We start from the raw sequence: 21271 nt of genomic DNA, 5'->3' as shown, positions 1-21271 counted from the left end.
TTCGCCTGTGTGATTCTCCTTTCTTGATGTCATCAGACAGCCTGAACCTCTAGCTAAGAAGTGTCCTAGAGGAGTTGCACCATTCACTTTGGGTACTCACTTTCCAAACAGAGAAACACTTGGAGTTTGAGCTCCATCACCTGGACTGAATTGCCACATTTCCTCATCTGTGAAATGGGAATAATATTTCGTAACTAAGGTGGTGGGTGCATGCATGCTAAGTTGCTTCAGTGGTGTCTGCCTCTTTGCAACCCTATGGACTGTAGCCCGTCAAGCTCCTCTGTCTGTGGGATTCTCCAGGCAAGAATACTGGAGTGGGTTGCCATGCCCTCTCCTGGGGATCTTCCCGACCCAGGGATCAAACCCGCATCTCTTATGTCTCCTGCAATGGCAGGTGGGTTCTTTACCACTAGCGCTACCTGGGAAGCCCAGCTAAGGTGGTAGTTGGGAGCAAATGGAATAACTGGTGTAAAATGCACATTGTGAGCTGTCTTACAAGAAAGAGAAATGGGTTAAATTTCATCTCCTGGGGCTGCAGAGGTGTTGCTGTGTAATTGATGGTAGAACTCAGTATTTGGGTGACTCATTCTCCTGTCCTGGTTAACTTATTATACTTTTGTACAATACACTACAGGGTACAATAGACTCTTAGTAATCAGTGTTTGGGGGGGAATTAGAGGCTTATACTGTCAAGCCTGTATCTCCTCCCCCATGGACAGACCACCAGCTTATCTAGCTGAACGAAGTTATGTGTGGTGGTTCTGAGAGGTAATGATGAGATAGCATGGAGAGGAAGGAGATGAAATTCTAAAATCAAATTTAAATCTTTTATAAACTAGCTTCTGTTAATGCCATTAAAGTGTGGTTCTCATAAAACGATAAGAGTCCATAGTTTTCCCCTGGGCAGGTACATACTTAGAAATGGAGTAGTTGGGGCTGAAGGAGCAATATGACTCATGCAGGGTTTTATTTGTTGAGCATCCCTAAGTCACCTGAGACACCATGCTAAAGCCTTCAGGATGCAAGAAAAGCAGATGTAACCCCTCCTGGAAGCATGGCTGCTGGTACTACACAGGTAAACCTATTGTTATACCTGTGCTGAGTGCTATGCAGGAAACACGTCAAGGGAGGAGACAGGGAATTTGACCCGTGGAGGGAGGGAGGTCAGGAACGTGTGCTTTAGGAAGTGATATTGGGGTTGGGAAGGATTAAAGCCCAGTGAACACCACCTGCAGAGACTCTGTGCGCTTCCTGTGTGCAGGTTTCCTGATGAGGAGACAGCGAGCAGCAGAGAGAACAGATATCTTTGCCGAGGCGGGGCAGTGGTGTGGGAGCGGGGCTTTAACAGCAAGCTGGGCTGGGAGACACGCTTGCTTTTCTTTTACATTAAGAATTACATCTCCATAGAATCTTAATTGTTTTGTATAAACAGCTTAGGATTTGTTTTTCTTACAGATCACTCTACTGAATTATAAAAAACATACTGACAATCTTTTTTTTTTTAAGCTGCCCAGAGCCTAAGCCAATATTTACCATAATTGACTAGTTTGTCAACTCTTTGCATTATTAACTGTCTGACTTTAAAGCCGTCTGGATTCATTTCCTTTTTAAAAATCTAATAGATTTTTGTTTAGAATACATATTTTGTATATTTTCAGCTGCATGCATGCGGGCTCAGTCATGTCCAACTCCTTGCAATTCCATGGACTCTAATTTCCAGCTACTAGACTTCTTTTTATCTATCTATCAAGAGAAAGAACACTATGAATAGATGGACTTGCCAGGTGGCGCTAGTGGTAAAGAAGCTGCCTGCCAGGGCAGGAGATTTGAGATACGGTTTCTATCCCTGGGTCTGGAAGATCCCCTGGAAGAGGGCACGGTAACCCACTCCAATATTCTTGCCTGGAGAATATATGGACAGAGGAGCCCAGCGGGCTTCAGTCCATGGCGTCACAAAGAGTTGGACGCGACTGAAGTGACTTAGCACGCACACGTGTATAGGATAGCTGGAAATAAACAAAATATATGTATTTATCCAGTTTGAATCTACCTATTCAAGAGCTGATGGATTCACTTGATTTCTCCTGTGGAAAGCGCCCCTGCATCTGCATGTGAGACCCCCTGAGCCCAGCTCTGTGACACTAACAGGTCGGACTGGGCAGTGCCACCCAGGCCAGGTCACGTGAGGAAGCTGGCAGAGAACTGTCACCAGTGCCTGGTTTTATTTGGTTTTTTATTTCCTCTTCTCTTCTCTCTTCCCTTCTTTTTCCTTCCTCTCTCCCCTCTTGTTATTTTTCCTTTCATGTTTTTCTTTTTTCCTTTTTCTCCAAAATGTCTCATGACTATTTCTAAGCCTTTATGCTGTGGCCTCATCCTTGGGCCCTAAGAGTGGTGCCCAGATTTGGGGAGTTCTTGGTGGCAGGGCCTGTGACTTCTCCCTGGTCCTTAAGGAGTCACTGTGGAGGTCATTTTCCCTTTCGTGGTTCTGTCCAGGCTTTACCTGCTGTCCTGGGCACTGAAGGCTGTCCTCTTTCCTTTCTCTTGTTTTAATGTCATGGTGCAGATAAGAGAAACTATCCCAGCTATTTTAAGCAGAAAGGGGTTTCATATGGGAAGTAGGTGCTCACAGGAAGGCTGGAAGGAAAGGCTGCTGCTGCTTAGAGAGGAGAGGCTGCAGGCTGGACTGGAGGGGTGAGCCCCAGAGAGCTCCACGGAACTGGTGTCCTAGGGTTGCTGCCATCATCGCCCAAGTCCGGAGGCTGGAAATTGGAGCTGCTGCCTGAGCTGCTGACATCAGAGCTCACTCTCTGAGCTGTGTTCAGTGATCAGAGAAGCTGCTACAAAGCACCACTCCACGCAGGAAGCTAGTAACAGAACCTGGTTACCAAGGACAGAAACAGAACATCTTCCTTAGACACCGTCTACCTCGCTTCTCATCCAGGTCCTCTCACTTGGCAGAACCTAAGCTGTGCCCAGAACCCTGGCTGCAAGGGACTCTGGGAAATGTAGCTGATGGTTCTCCAGCCTAGAGACAGAGGAAGGCACACCTGGAGGAGACCAGAATGGATGCTGTGTGACACTCCATTTCCAAAGCTTACTGGAAACAGATTTCATCAGAGACTTAGCTAGAATATTTCATTCAAAGCAGAGAGATGATATATTGTAAGAATCAAAAAAGGATCCAGTTGCTAACCAATTTGCATTTCAAGCAGATGGATGTTATAGTCATTACAGATGAAATTGCTAGAAAAAGCATCAAGCAAATAAATCACTAAAATTCCTAAGGACCTACCCTTTCCTGTGGTGGTTCTATTTGAATATGAAATAATCTTCTTTTGTTTCTGTTTTGTAATTGAGGTAAAATATCAAGAAAATGATTTTTAAAAGCTCCTCCCCACTCAAGTTCCAGAAAGCCTATCTACTTAATGAATAGCAATACAAAGGAGGAACTAGGGTTTGATCAGGGATATAATAGCTTCTGGAAGACTGGTTCTTTCATTAAATGAATTATCTGTGTGGCTGTGTTTCTATTGAATCTTTCTTTGCTCTGGAACTTTAATTTTTTTTTTCCTTAGAGGATTAAATAGAGAAATGTCCTGTTAATTGGAGATTAAAATAAGAGTATGCTTGAATTCACTCTAATTACTTATTTCATACTCTAAGTCTTGTCAGATTTTTTTTTGAGTTATTAAAGTAAATATGATTGAAAGTGAAAGTCACTCAATCATGTCCAACTCTTTGTGACCCCATGAACTTATATACAGTCCATGGAATTCTCCAGGCAAGAATACTGGAGTGGGTAGCCTTTCCCTTCTTCAGGGAATCTTCCCAACCCAGGGATCAAACCCAGGTCTCCCACATTGCTGGAAGATTCTTTACCAGCTGAGCCACAAGGAAAGCCCAAGAATACTGGAGTGGGTAGCCTATCCCTTCTCCAACAGATCTTCCCAACCCAGGAATTGAACTGGGGCCTCCTGCATTGCAGGCAGATTCTTCATCAACTGAGCTATCAGGGAAACCCTGATTTGAAGATCAAATATGATTCGGTCTTTATAATTCCTAAGTAACACATTATCATTTATTTGTACTCAGAAATTATATTATCACATCTAGGAATTAAGTCTTGATTATTGAATGAAATCATTTTATATTTGCTTCTGATATTTGAACCTTAAAATTAGAGAAGAGTAGCTGAGGGAGATGGAGTTACTTAGTGAATTTGTTAGTCTAATACATATATAATTTCTAATTGATTTTCATGTCTCAAAAGGTGAGAGTTCATTCAGAGATCTGCTCTGGTAGGTAATGAAAGAATTTAAATGCAGAATTATAAACGCTGCCTGGGATAAACCACACTATCATATTATACATCCAGTGGTGACAGCAAGAGTTTAGCCACTCGGCCCCTCGTCACCATAAATAAACACATCAAAATAAAAACAGTACTCTTTCTCTGTAAATGCAGCTTCAGGACAAATGCATTCTCTTCCACAGTGAGCCCCCATCTAAGCCCATTTAGAGTATATTCTCAGGGAGGAGCTGGTTGAATCTAACCTTAATCGGATTCACTGTGAGGAACAGTAAGTGGTATTCACCTTTGTAAGTTACAGTAACACACAAATGACCTAATTCCAGCTTTCCCCCACCCTCCTCTTTTTCTCTCTCATTCCTATTTGAGTAAATATTCAAGAGAAAAACCTGGTTTTTTCCTCCCTCTGGGCTATAAGCATGATGAGTTCTTGTCTAGCTATATGGAGCTTAAAGATTAAGTTGTAGGACACAACTCTGTTGTTGTTTTTTTTTTAAGATTGAAAATCAAAATGGTCTTTTGATTTGCCAAGTGTATTATAGAGCAGAAGAACATCCAAGTCTTAAATCACTGGTTAGATCACTGACGTGCCAAATTGAATCAGGGATGTGGGAAGAGAGACCATGGGGTTGTGATACATTTTTTAAGGCAAAATTTATATGACACACCCACAACTAACATCATACTAAACATTGAAAACGGAAGGCTGTCCCTCTGAGATCAGGAACAAGGATGCACACTCTCACCACCCTTATTCAACATGGTATTGAAGAGAATTAGGCAAGAAAAATAAATAAAAAGCATCTAAATTGAAAAGGAAGAACTGTCACTATTTGAAGATGACATGATTTTATATATAGAAAATCCTAATGACCCCACCACAAACTATTAGAAATAATAAACTATTAGAAGTAAAGCCTCAGGGTGCAAAGTCAATACATAAAATTGTATTTTGCATTTCTATGCACTAGTAACAAACTAATATTAGTATTATGTGCTGCCAAAGGGCACACTAACAGAAACTAGCACTAACTAACTAGCTAACTAACTAACACACTAGCAGAAAGAGAAATTGAGAAAACAATCCCATTTATAGTCACAACAAAAAGAATAATATCATCTAGGAATAAATTTAATCAAGGAAGTGAAAGACTTGCACCCTGAAAACTATAAGACATTACTGAAAGAAATCAAAAGAAGACAAAAAAAACCCTGAAAGATATTAGATGCTCATGGATTGGAAGAATTAAAATTGTTAAAATTTACATATTACCTAAAACAATCTACAGGTTAAGTTCAATACCTATCAAAATTTCAACATTTTTCATAGAAATAGAACCAAAACCCCTTAAATGTATTTAGAGCCACAAAAGATCCCAAATAAGCAATCCTGAGAAGAAAAGAGTAAAGCTGGGTTTGATTTTAAATTATACTATAAAATTATACTGCCTGACTTTAAATTATACTATAGAAACATAGTAGTAAAAACAGCATGGTATTGGCAGAAAAATAGACACACAGATCAATGGAACAGAATTGAGAGCCCAGAAAGAAACCTACACACATATGGACAATTAATTTATGGCAAAAGAGCAAAGAACATACAAGGAGAAAGGATAGTCTCTTCAATAAACATTCTTGGAAAAACCGGACAGCCACATGCAAAAGAATGAAATCATACTAGTCTTAAACCATACACAAATAGAAACTCAAATTGGATTACAGACTTGATGTAAGACCTGAAACCACACACCTACTAGAAGAAAACATAGGCAAGTATTCTCTTTGCAGTTGGTCTTAGTAATGTCTTTCTGGACATGTCTCCTCAGGCAAGGGGAACAAAATCAGCCATGAAACAAATGGGACGACATGAAACTAAGAAGCCTCTTCCCAGCAGAAGGAACCAGTAACAAAATGAAAAGACAGCCTAACAAGTGGGAGAAGATATTTGCAAATCGTGTATCCAGTAAGGGGTTAATATCTAAACAAAATACCAAGAACTTCTACAACTCAACAATAAAAAGCCAGACAACCCAATTAAAACACAGGCAGAGGAGCTGAATAGACATTCTCCCAGAGAAGACATGCAGATGGCCAAGAGGCACATGACAATATGTCCAATATCACAAATTATCAGGGAAATGCAAATCAAAGCCACAATGAGGTATCACCTCATGGCGATTAGAATGCTGCTGCTAAGTCGCTTCAGTCGTGTCCGACTCTGTGAGACCCCATAGACGGCAGCCCACCAGGCTCCCCCATCCCTGGGATTCTCCAGGCAAGAACACTGCCATTTCCTTCTCCAATGCATGAAAATGAAAAGTGAAAGTGAAGTTGCTCAGTCATGTCCGACTCTAGCGACCCCATGGACTTCAGCCTACCAGGCTCCTCCGTCCATGGGATTTTCCAGGCAACAGTACTGGAGTGGGGTGCCATTGCCTTCTCCGGGCCATTAGAATGGCTATTACCAAAAACACAAGAAATAGCAAGTGTTGGAAAGGCTGTGGAGAAAAGGAAGCCCACATATACTGTTGGTGGGAATGTAAACCAGTGCAATCACTTACAGAAAACAATATGAAGATCCTTCAAAAAATTAAGAATAGAACTACCATATGATCCAGTAATTCCACTCCTGGATATTTATTTAAAGAAACAAAAACACTAATTATAAAAGATATATACACCATCACGTTCATTGTACTACTTACAACGGCTAATACATGGAAACAAAGGCCCACTCTGTCTATGGATGGATGGACAAAGAAGGTGTGGTTTATGTACATAACGGAATATCGCTTAGCCATAAAAAGATGCAATCTTCCATTTACTACAACACTGACCCTGAACATATTATGGTAAGTGGAATAAGTCAGATGGAGAAAGACAAATACCATGTATTTTCATTCTTACGTGGAATATAGAACAAAACAAAATAAACAAACCAAAATTTAAAAACCACAAACAAACATACAGGTACAGAGAACAGAGAAGTGGTTATGGAGTGGGTGATGGGAAACTAAACTTTTAGCGGTGAGCACACTGCAGTGTAGACAGAAGTCAAAATATAATGCTGCACATGTGCAATGTATATAATGTTACAAACCAGGATTACCTCAATTAAAAAAAAAAGAGGCTTTTAGTGTTTAAAGCAGTAAAGAGTTCGTGAGAATGGAGGGCTGCTTTTGGTACTTCAGTCATTGTTCGGCAAGTAATCAGTAATTTTTTTTAAATGTGAAGAGGGCCATCAAGGAAAGGGGAACCTCATTCTGATCAAGGATTTCAGTCCTATGACCACACGAAATTGAATTCAATTCCAAGAATTGGCTTGGAAGCAGATTTTACCCCAGAACCTCTAGCTGACAGCTCACCCTGGCTGATTATCTTGGTCTCAGTGTTAACCATAGTCGGAGAGGAAAACTCAGCCATGTTGTGCCAAACACCTAACCAACAGAGTTATGAGCAAATAAATAAGTGTTGTTTTAAATTAAAAAATAAAAATACTGGAGACTGTAGCGTTCTCCGGGACACCTTGTTTATAATTAGAGTGATTCTAGAAAATGCAGGCATGTTCTAAATGTTAAGACGTTTAAAAACGAAGATGGCAATACAATGATTTATGCGATCACAAAATAGAACCAGGGTGATCATGTGACTTACTGTTCAACCTGGGGCACTTCTGAGAGCAAAGAGCGGGGGCACTGCAGGTAGATGGTATTATATTGTGCTTCATTTTATTCCACTTTGTGGATTTTGTCTTGCCTACAAATTGAAGGTTGGAAGTAGCCCTGCATCGAGCAAGTTTATCAGTGCCATTTCTCCAACACCATGTGTTCACCTTGTGTCACTTTTTGGTAATTCTCACACTATTTCACACTTTTTCATTGTCATTGTATTTGCTATGTTGATCTGTGATCAGTGATCTTTGATGTTAACTACTGCAAAAAGATTAAGACTCATTGAACGCTGAGATGACAGTTGGCATTTTTAGCAATAAAGTATTTTTTAATTAAGGTACATACATTTTTTATACATAATGCTGTCGCACACTTATAGACTACAGTATATTACAAACATAACTTTTATTGTAACGGGAACCAAAATTTCACGTTCTTCACTTTATTGCCATATTTGCTTTATTGCGGTGGTCTGGAACCGAACCCACGGTATTTTCAAGGTCTGCCTGTATTAATGAGTGCCCTGGGGAAAAGAAGCGTGGGTGGGGACTGCCCCAGCAAGCCTGGACTTAAGATCTCACCCAAGATTAAGTGTTGTGTAGCATTATTGCATTAATTGTAATAGTGACTTTCATAAAACTTACCATTTTAACCATTTTTAAGTCTGTAATTCAGTGGCATTAAGTACGTTCATACTGCTGTGCAATCATCATCGTTCATCTCCAGAATGTTTATCATCTTACAAAGCTGAAACTACACCTATTAAACAGCAACTCCTCATTTACCTCTCCTCCCAGCTCCTGGCAACCACTGTTTCTACTTCCTGTTTCTATGAGTTTGACTACTCTGCTGCTGCTGCTGCTGCTAAGTCGCTTCAGTCGTTTCCGACTCTGTGCAACCCCATAGACGGCAGCCCACCAGGCTCCCCTGTCCCTGGGATTCTCCAGGCAAGAACACTGGAGTGGGTTGCCATTTCCTTCTCCAATGCAGGAAAGGGAAAAGTGAAAGTGAAGTTGCTCAGTCGTGTCCGACTCTTAGTGACCCCATGGACTGCAGCCCACCAGGCTCCTCCATCCATGGGATTTTCCAGGCAAGAGTACTGGAGTGGGGTGCCATCGACCACTCTAGGTACCTTATATTAGTGGGATCACACAGTATTTGTCCTTGTGTGACTGCCTTATTTCACTTAGCAAAATATACATTGATGTTGTGGCATATATCAGAGTTGTACTTCTTTTTAAGGCTGAAGAGTATTTTTCTGTGGGTTTCCCTGTGGCTCGGTGGTACAGAATCTGCCTGCCAATGAAGGAGACGCGTGTTCGATTCCTGGGTTGAAAGATCCCCTGGAAGAGGAAATGGCAACCCACTCCAGTATTCTTGCCTGGAGAATCCCACAGACAGGAGTCTGGAGGTCCATGGGGTAGCAATAGAGTTGGACACGGCTGAGCGACTAAACAACACAAGTATTCTTCTGTATGTATGTACACATTATGTTAATTCATTCATGTCTAAGTGGATACTTGAGTCGCTTCCACCTTTGGCAGCTGTGAATAATGCTGCTATGGACATGGGTGTGCAAATCTCTCCACAAGCCCTTGCTTCCAGTTCTTTGGGGTATATATCCACCATATCGATTTTTAAATGAAGTTAAAAATGGAAGGGGAAAAGAACATTATTTCCCATCAGGATGTTTTTCATTATACTTCTCCAGCATCACACTTTGTTGGGCGGAAGTCCAGCACTGTCTCTGCAGAATTCATCAGAGAAAGGAATCTGGGATCATCTAAACAAGCTGCCTGCTGATAAAAGCACCCAGGGTCTCGAAGTCCATCCTCACACAAGGAAGCTAGCTCTTCTGTTACAACTGTCATAATACGCTGACCACAGATGTTTTTAAGAGAAAAGGCGTGGCATCTAGAATGGAGTCAGGGAATAGCCTCCAGCAGCACAAAGAACCAGGGGATCAACAGCATGAGATCAAACACGTGACCAAAAACATAACACAGGGAACATGAACTTCCTGGAAACAGGCAACAAACCAACAGCCACCTGTTGGCTTGGAAGGTGAGACGAAAGGAGACAGGTAGCAGAATGTGGTCCTTCTACATAAAGAGAAAAATATGCTTCCTTTGGCTGTGGAAGTAGGTAATAATGTCAAGTTAGGGGGCTTGGGATGGACATGTACACATTGCTTTATTTAAAATGTATAACCAACAAGGTCTCACTGTATAGCACATGGAATTCTGCTCAATGTTATGTGGCAGCCTGGATGGGAGGGGCGTTTAGGGGTCAAGGGACACATGTAAATGTAAGCCTGCATTCCTTCGCTGCTCACCTGAAACCTTCACAACATTATTAATCAGCCATGTGCTGTGCTTAGTCTCTCAGTTGTGTCCAACTCTTTGAGACCCCATGGACTGTAGCCCACCAGGCTCCTCTACCCATGGGGATTCTCCAGCCAAGAATACTAGCCGAGTGGGTAACCTATCCCTACTCCAGGGGATCTTCCCAACCCAGGAATGGAACCGGGATCTCCTGCATTGCAGGCGGATTCTTTACCAGCTGAGCTCCTAGGGAAGCCCTGATTCATCACCTATACCCCAATACAAAATAAGAAAGTTAAAAACAAAAAAAACCCCGATGCATCTGATCTCAACTTATTAGTCCCTTTACGGAAATTGTTGTTATTTACTCGCTTAGTCATGTCTTGACTTTTGAGACCCCATGGACTGTAGCCCGCCAGGCTCCTTTGTCTTGGGGGTTCTCCATATAAGAATCCTGGAGTAGGTTGCCATTGCCTCCTCCAGGGGATCTTCCTGACCCAGGTATCAAACCCCCGTCTCCTGCACTGGCAGGGAGATTCTTTACCGTCTGAGCCACCAGGGAAGACCTTTATGGAAATAGAAGCATTAAAATATGACCCTTCATTTGAAAAATTTTAACTTGGTTTCCATTGGGGGTTTATAGATCTGGACAGTAATACTGACATGTCTGGAACAAACAAGAAATTGCCACATTTGCTGGGTGGGAATTGCTCCCTCTCTTGAAGTCTCATTGGCAGATACCAGCCTTCTGTGGAGTCAACCAAGAAATCTCATTCATCTGTAATAGCAGACTTGAAGAAACTTAATAAACTTTTGGTGATCAGTAGTAACTGAGCTTCAGAAAATACATCTACAGAAGTTACCTTCCAGCCAGAGATGATAGCTGAGAGCCCAACAGGTGTTAAGGAGCATTGAGAAAAGAAGACTCAAAGTGAATATCTCATGGGCACCAAAAATGAACAGCATCCACAAGTCGGCTTGCATTAGACCGCACTTGTATTGCTGAGTACCAAAAAATTATCAGGCAAATCCACACAAAAACCTGCACACACATGTTTATAACGCAAACATCCCAAATTCACAAATAATCCAGAAGTCCTCCAATAGGTGGATGGATAAACTGTTCATACAGTGCTATACTAGTCATAGTTGCTGCTGTTGTGTTTTCTTTTTTTTTGGCTGCATCATGCACAACTTCCCTGACCAGGAATCAAACCCACGGTCCTTCCATTGGTGGTGTGGAGTCTTAACCACTGGGTCACCAGGGAAGTCCTGGAATAGTATTCCATGATGAAAATATCTACGGAGCTATAGAAAGACGTGGAGAAGGAACTTTAAGTGCATAACTGCTAAGTCAATAAACCAGGCTGAAAAGGCTAAATTCTATATATAATCCCAATTTTTTGACATCTGGGAACAACTACAAAGACAGTAAAAAGATCAGGGGTTTTTGGTGGGGAAAAAGAGGTGAATTAAGTGGACACAGAGGCAGTGAAACTATTCTGCATGGTGTGTGGGTAACTGTGGATACATGACATTTGCATGTGGCAAAACCCACAGTACACAATACTACAAACTGTGAAGTCTGCTACCTACTATGGACACTTACTAATAATAATGCATCACGATTTGCTCATCAGTTGTAGCCAAAGTTCCACACCAATGCATGCTGTTAATTTTTAAATTACCTAAATATTTAAAAAATGTACTAATAGGTACTTCATGTGCTAGAGAAATGTAGACAATGTTACCTTCAGTAGGCCAGGTAATGGCATGTCAGGGAACATGGCTCAATTGAGGGAAATTAATAAATGAGAGCATTGCTGTCATTCCAGGCCCAGCTGAAACCTTTTACAAGTGGCACTCACCCTAGGCACTGACATTTCATCCAAGCTCTTAGGAGATGAGGAGGATGTACTCAGTGAGACTTCTGAGCAAACTACTTCTTGCCATCCAGTTGAATATGGGTTAAAGACTAGGACCAGAGCCCAGAGAATCCACTGACAGACAGGCCTGAAACCAGAGAAAAGGTTGCTTTTGAAGCTGTTAAGGCCATTCATCATCAAGGCCCTCCAACCTTCTACCATTAATTTTTCCTCCTGCAGACACTGCCTGGATTCTCCAGGCTGGCTTTCCTTTGCAGGAAGCTCTTGAGGCTTTGCATCTAGTTGGCAGAAATGCAGACCTACCTTTTCTTGTTTCGCGAGCCAAGAATGTTATATTCCCACATGACCATGAAAAATTGGGCCAGACAATCCGCCATTCCCTTAAAAAAGCTACACAGACACACGTGCACATTCCTATGTATGCAGGAGATGTTTAAACCTCCAAGTGGAATGTTCAGCCAGATATTTTTAAAGTCATTTATGTTAGGTAATCTGTCTATTTTACTTGTTAAACTTTAGGCCTTTTGAGATGCAGTGAAAGTATGTGCATACAGGAGATGTTTATTCTCATTAGGATGATTATATTTTGGATATGTTGATGGTTTTATGTATAACATACCACTTTAGGATGACAGCGAATGTTCAGAAAGCAGAAGTTACTAGGAATCCCACTGTAAGTGCTGTTAAAAACAGAAAACTGCATTGTAGGCAAGGTACGCCCTGTGGACTCAACTGTCAAGTTACAAACTTTTAACCAATAGTTTGGTGCTCTGAATGATTCCTAGGGTTTTGTGTATTATGATTTGTCCATTAAAAAAAGGACATTGAAGGATAATGGAATAATTTTTAAAATGAAGGAAAACTATGTATTTCGACACAGAAAATTTTCTTACAGGTAATAGTAATCATTAAAGCATTTATTCAGGTTATTGGATACTTTGTGTATCAATTACTTTAGTTAAAGCTGTGACTACTTTAGTTAGACCTTGGATTTGTTTATTTAAACTAGACCACAGTGTGGTAGGGTAGACCCCTGCACTTGCAGACTTAGTACAGGAAGGTTTTAGTCATTCAGAAACATAATTGTATAGTTTTCTTTTATTTACACATTGGCTCTCAAGTATTTATAACGGCGTGCATTCTCACTGTGACCCAGAGCTTAAATAAACTTCACTCCACAGCTGACATTTCCCTCGCCTGACCATGCCAGCATCATGGTCTTCCCTCAACATCCTTACATCCTGCAGCCATTTCCTTTCAAGTCTTCCTTAGCATCCTGAACCCTTTACTTGAGCAGCACTGAACTGAGGCTTCATGTTGGAAAGATGACCAGTGGCTTCAGAAAGAATATATTCTAGTCCACATACTAACAGTGAGTTCCGGAAGTCCCAGCAAAATGACCATCCTATGGAACTCAACCATAGTTTCTCTCCAGGATGGTGTTTCTCTGAAACCGAGCGATGGAAACAGGTGGCAGGATGACCCAAGAGACCTTGGTGATGGAGTGTGTCACACAGCAGCCAGGCTGCGATGGGTTGAGAGGAGACTGGAGGACAAGCAGACAGGTGGGATTCATGGACCCCTCTTGAAAAGGAAGGAGGAAGACGAGGGTAAAGCTTGAGAGCAGAGGCAGGGCCTGGCAGGGCTTGCCTTGTGTGTGGCTTTGTGTTTCTGTTTAAGCAGAGGGGGCTCCGTGTGTCTGCTGGCTGAGGAGAGGAGGCCATGGGCAAAAGTCAAAGGCCGGGACAGAAAGAGTGGTGAATGAGGCTGATGTCCCCATAAAGACGGGATCCGTGGAGGAGAGAGGCCAGCCTTGGTGAGGAGTCTGAGGATTCTTAAACAAAAGGGATGCATGAGACTGTGGAGCACAAAGAGGGAAATGGAAGAGGTCTGTCTGCATTTTCTTAGTGAAGTCGGGGCAGAGTTAGCCTGAAAAGGCACTGTTCTGTCAATATCCCTGACTGCCCAGGGAATTAAGATCCTGATGTAAACAATCAAAGTGAAAGCTTTGGTTTCATATCCATTTGCCCCCATCTGACCCTAGTTTTTTCGTGCATGAGCTGTGCAATGTCTCATTTTCTAACAGTTTAGGAGGCCATCAAACAAAGACCTGGTGAGGAAAGTACACTACTGCTTGGCCCTTCTAAGGAAAAGCCTACTTTTAAAAACTCAAGTCATTATTGTCCTTTTTGGGCTATTATTTAAAAACTACTTATCAAAAACATTGTATTTCATCTTTATTTTTCAATATTTCACATGTCCATGTCATTGGAATTGTACATCTTGGGGGGCTTCCCAGGTGGCTCAGTGGTAAAGAATCGACTGCAAAGCAGGAGCCGCAGGAGACGCAGGTTTGATCCCTGGGCCGGGAAGATGCCCTGGAGGAGGAAATGACCACCCATTCCAGTATTCGTGCCTGGAGAATCCCATGGACAGAGGAGCCTGGCAGGCTACAGTCCATGGGGTCGCAGAGCTGGACACCACTGAGTACGAGTGAGTGAGTTCCCGTTCATGACAGACACATCATCGCCTTTCCTGGTAAAATAAGTGTGCATGTCACAAAATAGTGTCTTAGCATGGGCTGGCATGACCAAGTACCACAGACAGGGTGGCTTAAACAATAGAAATATGTTTTCCCACAAGGTTCCAGCTGGTCTGGTTTCTGGTGAGAGCTCCCTTCTTGCTGGCTTGCAGACAGCCTCCTTCTCCCTGTGTCATTATCTGACCTTCCTTCTGTGTGCATGTGGAGAGAGACCTCTCTGGTGTCTCTACCCTGCTGGATCAGGACCATACTCTTATGACTTAATTTCATCTTAATTACCCCCTGATAGGCCCCCTCCAAGGAGAAGGCAATGGCACCCCACTCTACTACTCTTGCCTGGAAAATCCCATGGACGGAGGAGCCTGGTAGGCTGCAGTCCATGGGGTCGCTAAGAGTCGGACACGACTGAGCGACTTCACTTTCACTTTTCTCTTTTCATGCACTGGAGAAGGAAATGGCAACCCACTCCAGTATTCTTGCCTGGAGAATCCCAGGGACGATGGAGCCTGGTGGGCTGCCATCTATGGGGTCGCACAGAGTCGGACACGACTGAAGCGACTTAGCATAGCATACTATAGCATAGGCCCCCTCCAAATACAGCCACATGGAGAGTCAGAGCTTTAACATGTGAATCCTGCAGGAGACATGGACATTCCGTCCATGAAGATGGCACCCTGGATTCCACTAAGTGCTTACCACCATCACCAAGATATCTTGCCATCAGTGCTTTATGTTAAATCTTCTGTCTTACTTAATTTTTAATTTAGAATCAAATTGTATTTGTTTATTTTTTTAAAGTAAATTATGATGAAACTGTGAAGGGTACAAATGGTATTTATAGTTTTCAATTAGAAATAATAAACAGAGCTTCCTTATAGGCTTACTGCTGAAGAAACCAACATTGTCATAAAATGGAATATGAAAACTGAAAAAACTAAACTTTCCAAAACAGTCTGGTTTATTCTGGGCACAGACTTAATAACTCTTGCTGCTAGGAGAAGTACAATTTACTGCCATAGGAAAGCTGAAAATGTCAAACATATTGTTATAAAATACAATGCAAGCTGCCTGCAAATTAGACGTTTTTTTTTTTTTTTCAACTGGCATATTTCCTCCTTCTGTGCAGCTTTTATAGCTGTGGCCCTCGCTTTGAATTGAATGCTTCAGCGTGTGATGTAAACATTCAAACCCCGTCACGCACTGGCTGGTTTTCAGAGGTGAGGGCTGCTGCACACAACAGAGGGCATTGCAAGGTCTGAGCTATTAAGAAGGAACTCAGTAGAAATGAGACAGAACTAGCACTGACATGAACACACAGCCAGGAGCTGAGGTCAGCGAGCTCTGGGTAAAAAAAAACGAAGTTTGACAATCAGAGGACCAGAGCCCAAGGACTGAGCAGGAGGCAGTAAGCCTTTCTTAGCCCCCAGATCGTAACACAGAACCAACACAGTACAGATGTCATCAAACTGGCTCATCTAAAACACATGCCTCTAATGACCCAAATGTTTTTTTCTTCCTGTTTTAGGTAGGCTTCCAACAGGTTTAGTTGTTTGATCTCTCTTAAACGCCAAGCCAATGAAGAGCAGCAAATTAGAAAGGAGGAGAGAGAGAGTGAAAAGTGCCCACAGCAGTGCAGGGCAGAGAAACAGTCAAGATGCCACTCAGCGTAAATGCAGAGGCTCTGTTAGCATCGCTGGATGCTGGAGGGCACTGCTGCTCTACTATGAACCTGAAAGGGAAAGTCGATCAGTCATCTCTGGCTCTCTGCGACCCCATGGACTGTATAGTCCATGGAATTCTCCAGGCCAGAATACTGGAGTGGGTAGCCTTTCTCTTCCCCAGGGGAATCTTCCCAACCCAGGGATCGAACCCAGATCTCCCGCATTGCAGGCGGATTCTTTACCAGTTAAGCCACAAGGGAAGCCCAAGAATTCTGGAGCGGGTAGCCTATCTCTTCTCCAGAGGATCTTCCCGACCCAGGAATCAAACCAAGGTCTCCTGCACTGCAGGCGAATTCTTTACAAATGCATTATGTAGTCTCTTTAGAAAGATATAATGGAATTCCCCGGTGGTCCAGTGGCTAGGACTCCCTGCTTACACTGCTGAGGGCATGGGCTCAATCCCTGGTCAGGGAACTAAATTGTGGGGAAGCTGTGGGGAATGGCCAAAATGAAAAAAAACATAAAAAGTACATGGCATATTAGAAATATTTCCCCAGAAGTGATTAAATAAACAATATCTTGGTAACAAAAAGGATCAACCTCAGATACTTCTAATGTTCAACTATATGACCCAGGTTTTTTTTTTTTTTATTATTAAAATTGGTCTAAATTTTGAGTTCAGTTCAGTTCAGTTTCTCAGTTGTGTCCGACTCTTTGAGACCTCATGGACTGCAGCACGCCAGGCTTCCCTTGTCCATCACCAACTCCCAGAGCTTACTCAAACTCATGTCCATCAAGTCGGTGATGCTATCCAACCATCTCATCCTCTGTCGTCCCCTTCTCCTCCTGCCTTCAATCTTTCCCAGCATTAGGGTCTTTTCCAATGAGTCAGTTCTTTGCATCAGGTAGCCAAAGTATTGGAGCTTCTGCATCAGTCCTTCCAATGAATATTCAGGACTGATTTCCTTTAGGATGGACTGGTTGGATCTCCTTGCAGTCCAAGGGACTCTCAAGAGTCTTTTCCATCACCACAGTTCAAAAGTATCAGTTCTTCAGCGCTCAGCTTTCTTTATAATCCAATGCTCACATCCATACATGACTACTGGAAAAACCATACCTTTGACTAGATAGACCTTTGTTGGCAAAGTAATGTCTCTGCTTTTTAATACACTGTCTCAGTTGGTCATAGCTATTCTTTCAAGGAGCAAGAGTCGTTTATTTTCATGGCATAGTCACCATCTGCAGTGATTTTGGAGCCCAAGAAAATACTGTCACTGTTTCCATTGTTTCCCCATCTATTTGCCATGAAGTGATGGGACCAGATACCATGGTCTTAGTTTTTTTAATGTTGAGTTTTAAGCCAGTTTTTTTCACTCTTCTTTTTCACTTTCATCAAGAGACTCTAGTTCCTCTTTACTTTTGGCCGTAAGAGTGGTGTCATCTGCATATCTGAGGTTATTGATATTCCTCCTGGCAATCTTGATTCCAGCTTGTGCTTCATCCAGTCGGGCATTTTACATGATGCATATAAGTTAAAAAAGCAGGGTGACAATATACAGCCTTGAAGTACACCTTTCCCAATTTGGAACCAATCTGTTGTTCCATGTCCAGTTCTAACGGTTGCTTCTTGACCTGCATACAGATTTCTCAGGAGGCACGTAAGGTGGTCTGGTATTCTCATCTCTTTGAGAATTTTCCACAGTTTGTTGTGATCCACACAGTCAAAGGCTTTGACGTAGAAAATAAAGCAGAAGTAGATGTTTTTCTGGAACTCTCTCGCTTTTTTGATAACCCCTGGCAATTTGATCTCTGGTTCCTCTGCCTTTCTAAATCCAGCTTGAACATCTGGAAGTTCTCGTTTCACACACTGTTGAAGCCTCACTCAGAGAATTTTGAGCATTACTTGGCTAGTGTATGAGATGAGTGTAATTGTGCAGTAGTCTGAACATTCTTTGGCATTGCCTTTCTTTGGAATTGGAATGAAAACGGACCTTTTCCAGTTCTGGGGCCACTGCTGAGTTTTCCAAGTTTTCTGGCATATTGAGTGCAGCACTTTCACAGCATCATGTTTTAGGACTTGAAATAGCTCAGCTGGAATTCCATCACCTCCACTAGCATTGTTTGTAGTGATGCTTCCTAAGGCCCACTTAACTTCAGACTCCAGGATGTCTGGCTCTAGGTGAGTGATCATAGCATTGTGGTTATCTGGGTCATTAAGATCTTTTTTGTATACTTCTTCTGTGTATTCTTACCACCTTTTCTTAATATCTTCTGCTTCTGTTTGGAGTTCAGTACCTGTCTATTTAGCACAGGACTTCGCAGACCAGTACAGGAGCTGGCTGGCACATGCTCATACCACCACCCTCCCAGAGGAGGAGCAAGACAGACGCAGGAGATCAGAGAGGCTAGGCTTCTAGAAACAGGTCCCGTTGGAGGTGGGCAGAGCCTGTGTGCCCTGGAGTTGGCCCAAGGGGAGGTGCATGGCAGGGGAGGGGAAGCTGACCACCTTACTTCCCCAGCTCAGAGGAGCAAAAAATAGAGGTTACGATATTACTTGTTCACCTTTTTCAGTGTCTCTTTCAAGTTTTACATTATGTGATTATAATTCAAAGGTATTTTAGGATCAGGTAGCATAACACCACTGGCTAATTCTTCTGAGTTATGGGAAGTATAAGTGACAAGATGCTAGGTAGCACGAAAATTAATTTTTTCACAGTACACAGAAGAATTGGGTTGATAAGCAGAAATGTTCTATGGATTTCGTGTGCAAATTCTGTTTAACTCTAGGGCACAAGGTAAATCACTTCCTATATTTGTTTTCTCTCTGAAATAATCATCTAAAGGTATGCCCAGGGCCCCAAAATCTTGTCAGTTAAATTAAATACTAATGTGTTAGGCAAAAGCCAACAAGGGTGGTGCAAAACGCCATCCGAGACTTTAGGAAAACATATTCCATGATGGCACAGACAGCAGCAGAGCGAAAACTTAGGAATTTAGGGCTTCAAAACCATGTTGTTACCTCCTGCTCCATCTTAGCACTTCCACACACAGACAGACCCTCCGCAGACCTCAGGAAGTCAGAGGGACAATGGCAAACATTTGCTTACCCCAGTGGCTCTTCCTGTGGAGTTGACATGAAAATGACTTCCTCTGTTGGCATGTGACCAATTCAAGCTCTCTCCCTTTAGATTATTTTGAACATTTTGCCCCTACTGAGCTAAACCTTCCTAATTAAAGCCGCTCTTTAACACTCATAATTTCTAGGGAAGGCAAATTCTTCTGAATTTTCCATGTTTCTTGTTAAGAATGAAAGCTGTCCCTCCCACAGTAGAATTACAATCACTAATCAACTTAGAAAGCCAGACCAATGCTGAACACATTTTTAGAACACTGTCTTTCTAAAATAGAAAGTAGTGAATGTCCATATGAACGCAATAACTGGGAGTACGCTATTAGCAAATGATGAATTTCTATTAAAGCACTGTTGCAAGTTTTACCATTGTCACTACCATTGTCAGGCTGAATGACCTTGTGATACATTTTCTAAAAAGAGATACCACCATAGATGTATTTCCGTTTTAAAGGAAATGCTACCCAGATCATAAAGACACTCATGCTAAGGGACTATACAGGTCTGCAGAATTATGTGCCTTTCCTGGGATGTGGCCTGTTTTATAAAGATGAGGTCAGAAGGGGAACAAAGTGGGCAGAGATTCCTGATTTCTATTCCTTTCATCTAGAAAGCCATGGGCTTCTTCTTTGGAATTGCCAGAAAAGAAGAATTTTCCTTCTTGAACAAACGCTGATCCTTTAGCAATTTCTGATATATTTGTCATAAAGAGCTACTGCAGTGCTCTTAATTACTAGAATCTCCTCATGCTCTCTGAGATCTGGGTGTTTATGGCATGCAGTCAGAGTGAGAGGAATCCTGTCAGGGAATCAGTCACCAGGAACCCTGGTGATGTTCTGATGTGAGACCTGGAGTCCCTATTGCCGGGATGTTCCGTCGCCCCCTCTGGGAGGGATCAACCCTCAGGGTGAGGAGCCGAGGCAGCCCAGAGGGTTCAGCTCTGAGTCGCTCACGGGAGGCACCAGCAAGACACCCCCACCTCTCCACAGGTATTTTCCAATCCAACAACGTCAGCTAATTACGAGAAGAGCCGAGCCGTGATGAACAGACGACATGCCCTGTATTAACTACTCTGGCCTGGCCTGAGCAGCGTCACAGAGAGATGCAACCGACCTGCCGTCCTTCAGAAGCCTTCGAAGAGGCATCTCTTCCTCAGACACCTTCGAGAGCCGGAGTCCCTCCCGTCACGATTACACCCAGGCTTCCACCCTGGGATGGGACAGAGCTGCCTGCTTCTGTGTTCACATGGCTTGTGAGTCCACTGTCCTGTTTTGTGTTACTTATATATATAAACACATACACATATGTATACACATGTGTGTATATACACAATATGTATATGTACGTGTGTGTGTGTATATGTTTGGTTGGGGTGGGGGGAGAGAGAGAGAATTATTTGAGATCCCAGGCTCCCTCACTGATAGTGAGCCCCCCTGATGATCACTACAACACTACTCGGTTTTCTTCCAGGAATGAAAACTATGTTTTCTTACTCATATACATTTTGTACACATACACGTTGTATTTCACCTCTGTGAACAAAAATGTAGAAACAATCTTCTCTGGGTCTCTGTGACTTCATCTTAGATATAAAACAACAACAACAGGCAAATTTACTCTGTTCACTTTTGTAGACATGTGCTGTCGTTAACGGAGAAGGCAATGGCACCCCACTCCAGTACTCTTGCCTGGAAAATCCCATGGACGGAGGAGCCTGGTGGGCTGCAGTCCATGGGGTCGCTAAA

General features: G+C 42.5%; 1 protein-coding gene across 5 annotated transcripts in view; it reads left to right on the top strand.

The window, feature by feature from the left end:
- The window catches only part of TRMT9B (tRNA methyltransferase 9B (putative)), a 68558-nt gene that overhangs the window by 3164 nt on the left and 44123 nt on the right, over positions 1 to 21271 (top strand). For 4 of the 5 annotated variants that reach the window (XM_061404355.1, XM_061404357.1, XM_061404359.1 and 1 more), the window contains one exon: positions 20516 to 20778. The exons of the other annotated variant lie outside the window; for it this stretch is intronic. The gene's annotated coding sequence lies outside the window, so the exon portion shown is untranslated. The remainder of the gene's footprint in view (positions 1 to 20515; positions 20779 to 21271) is intronic. 5 annotated transcript variants of the gene reach the window in all.

Source organism: Bos javanicus, chromosome 27, assembly GCF_032452875.1.
Source record: "Bos javanicus breed banteng chromosome 27, ARS-OSU_banteng_1.0, whole genome shotgun sequence".
Taxonomy (NCBI): domain Eukaryota; kingdom Metazoa; phylum Chordata; class Mammalia; order Artiodactyla; family Bovidae; genus Bos; species Bos javanicus.
Note: the sequence above shows the minus strand (reverse complement) of the source record. Positions and strands in the feature narration are given on the sequence as shown.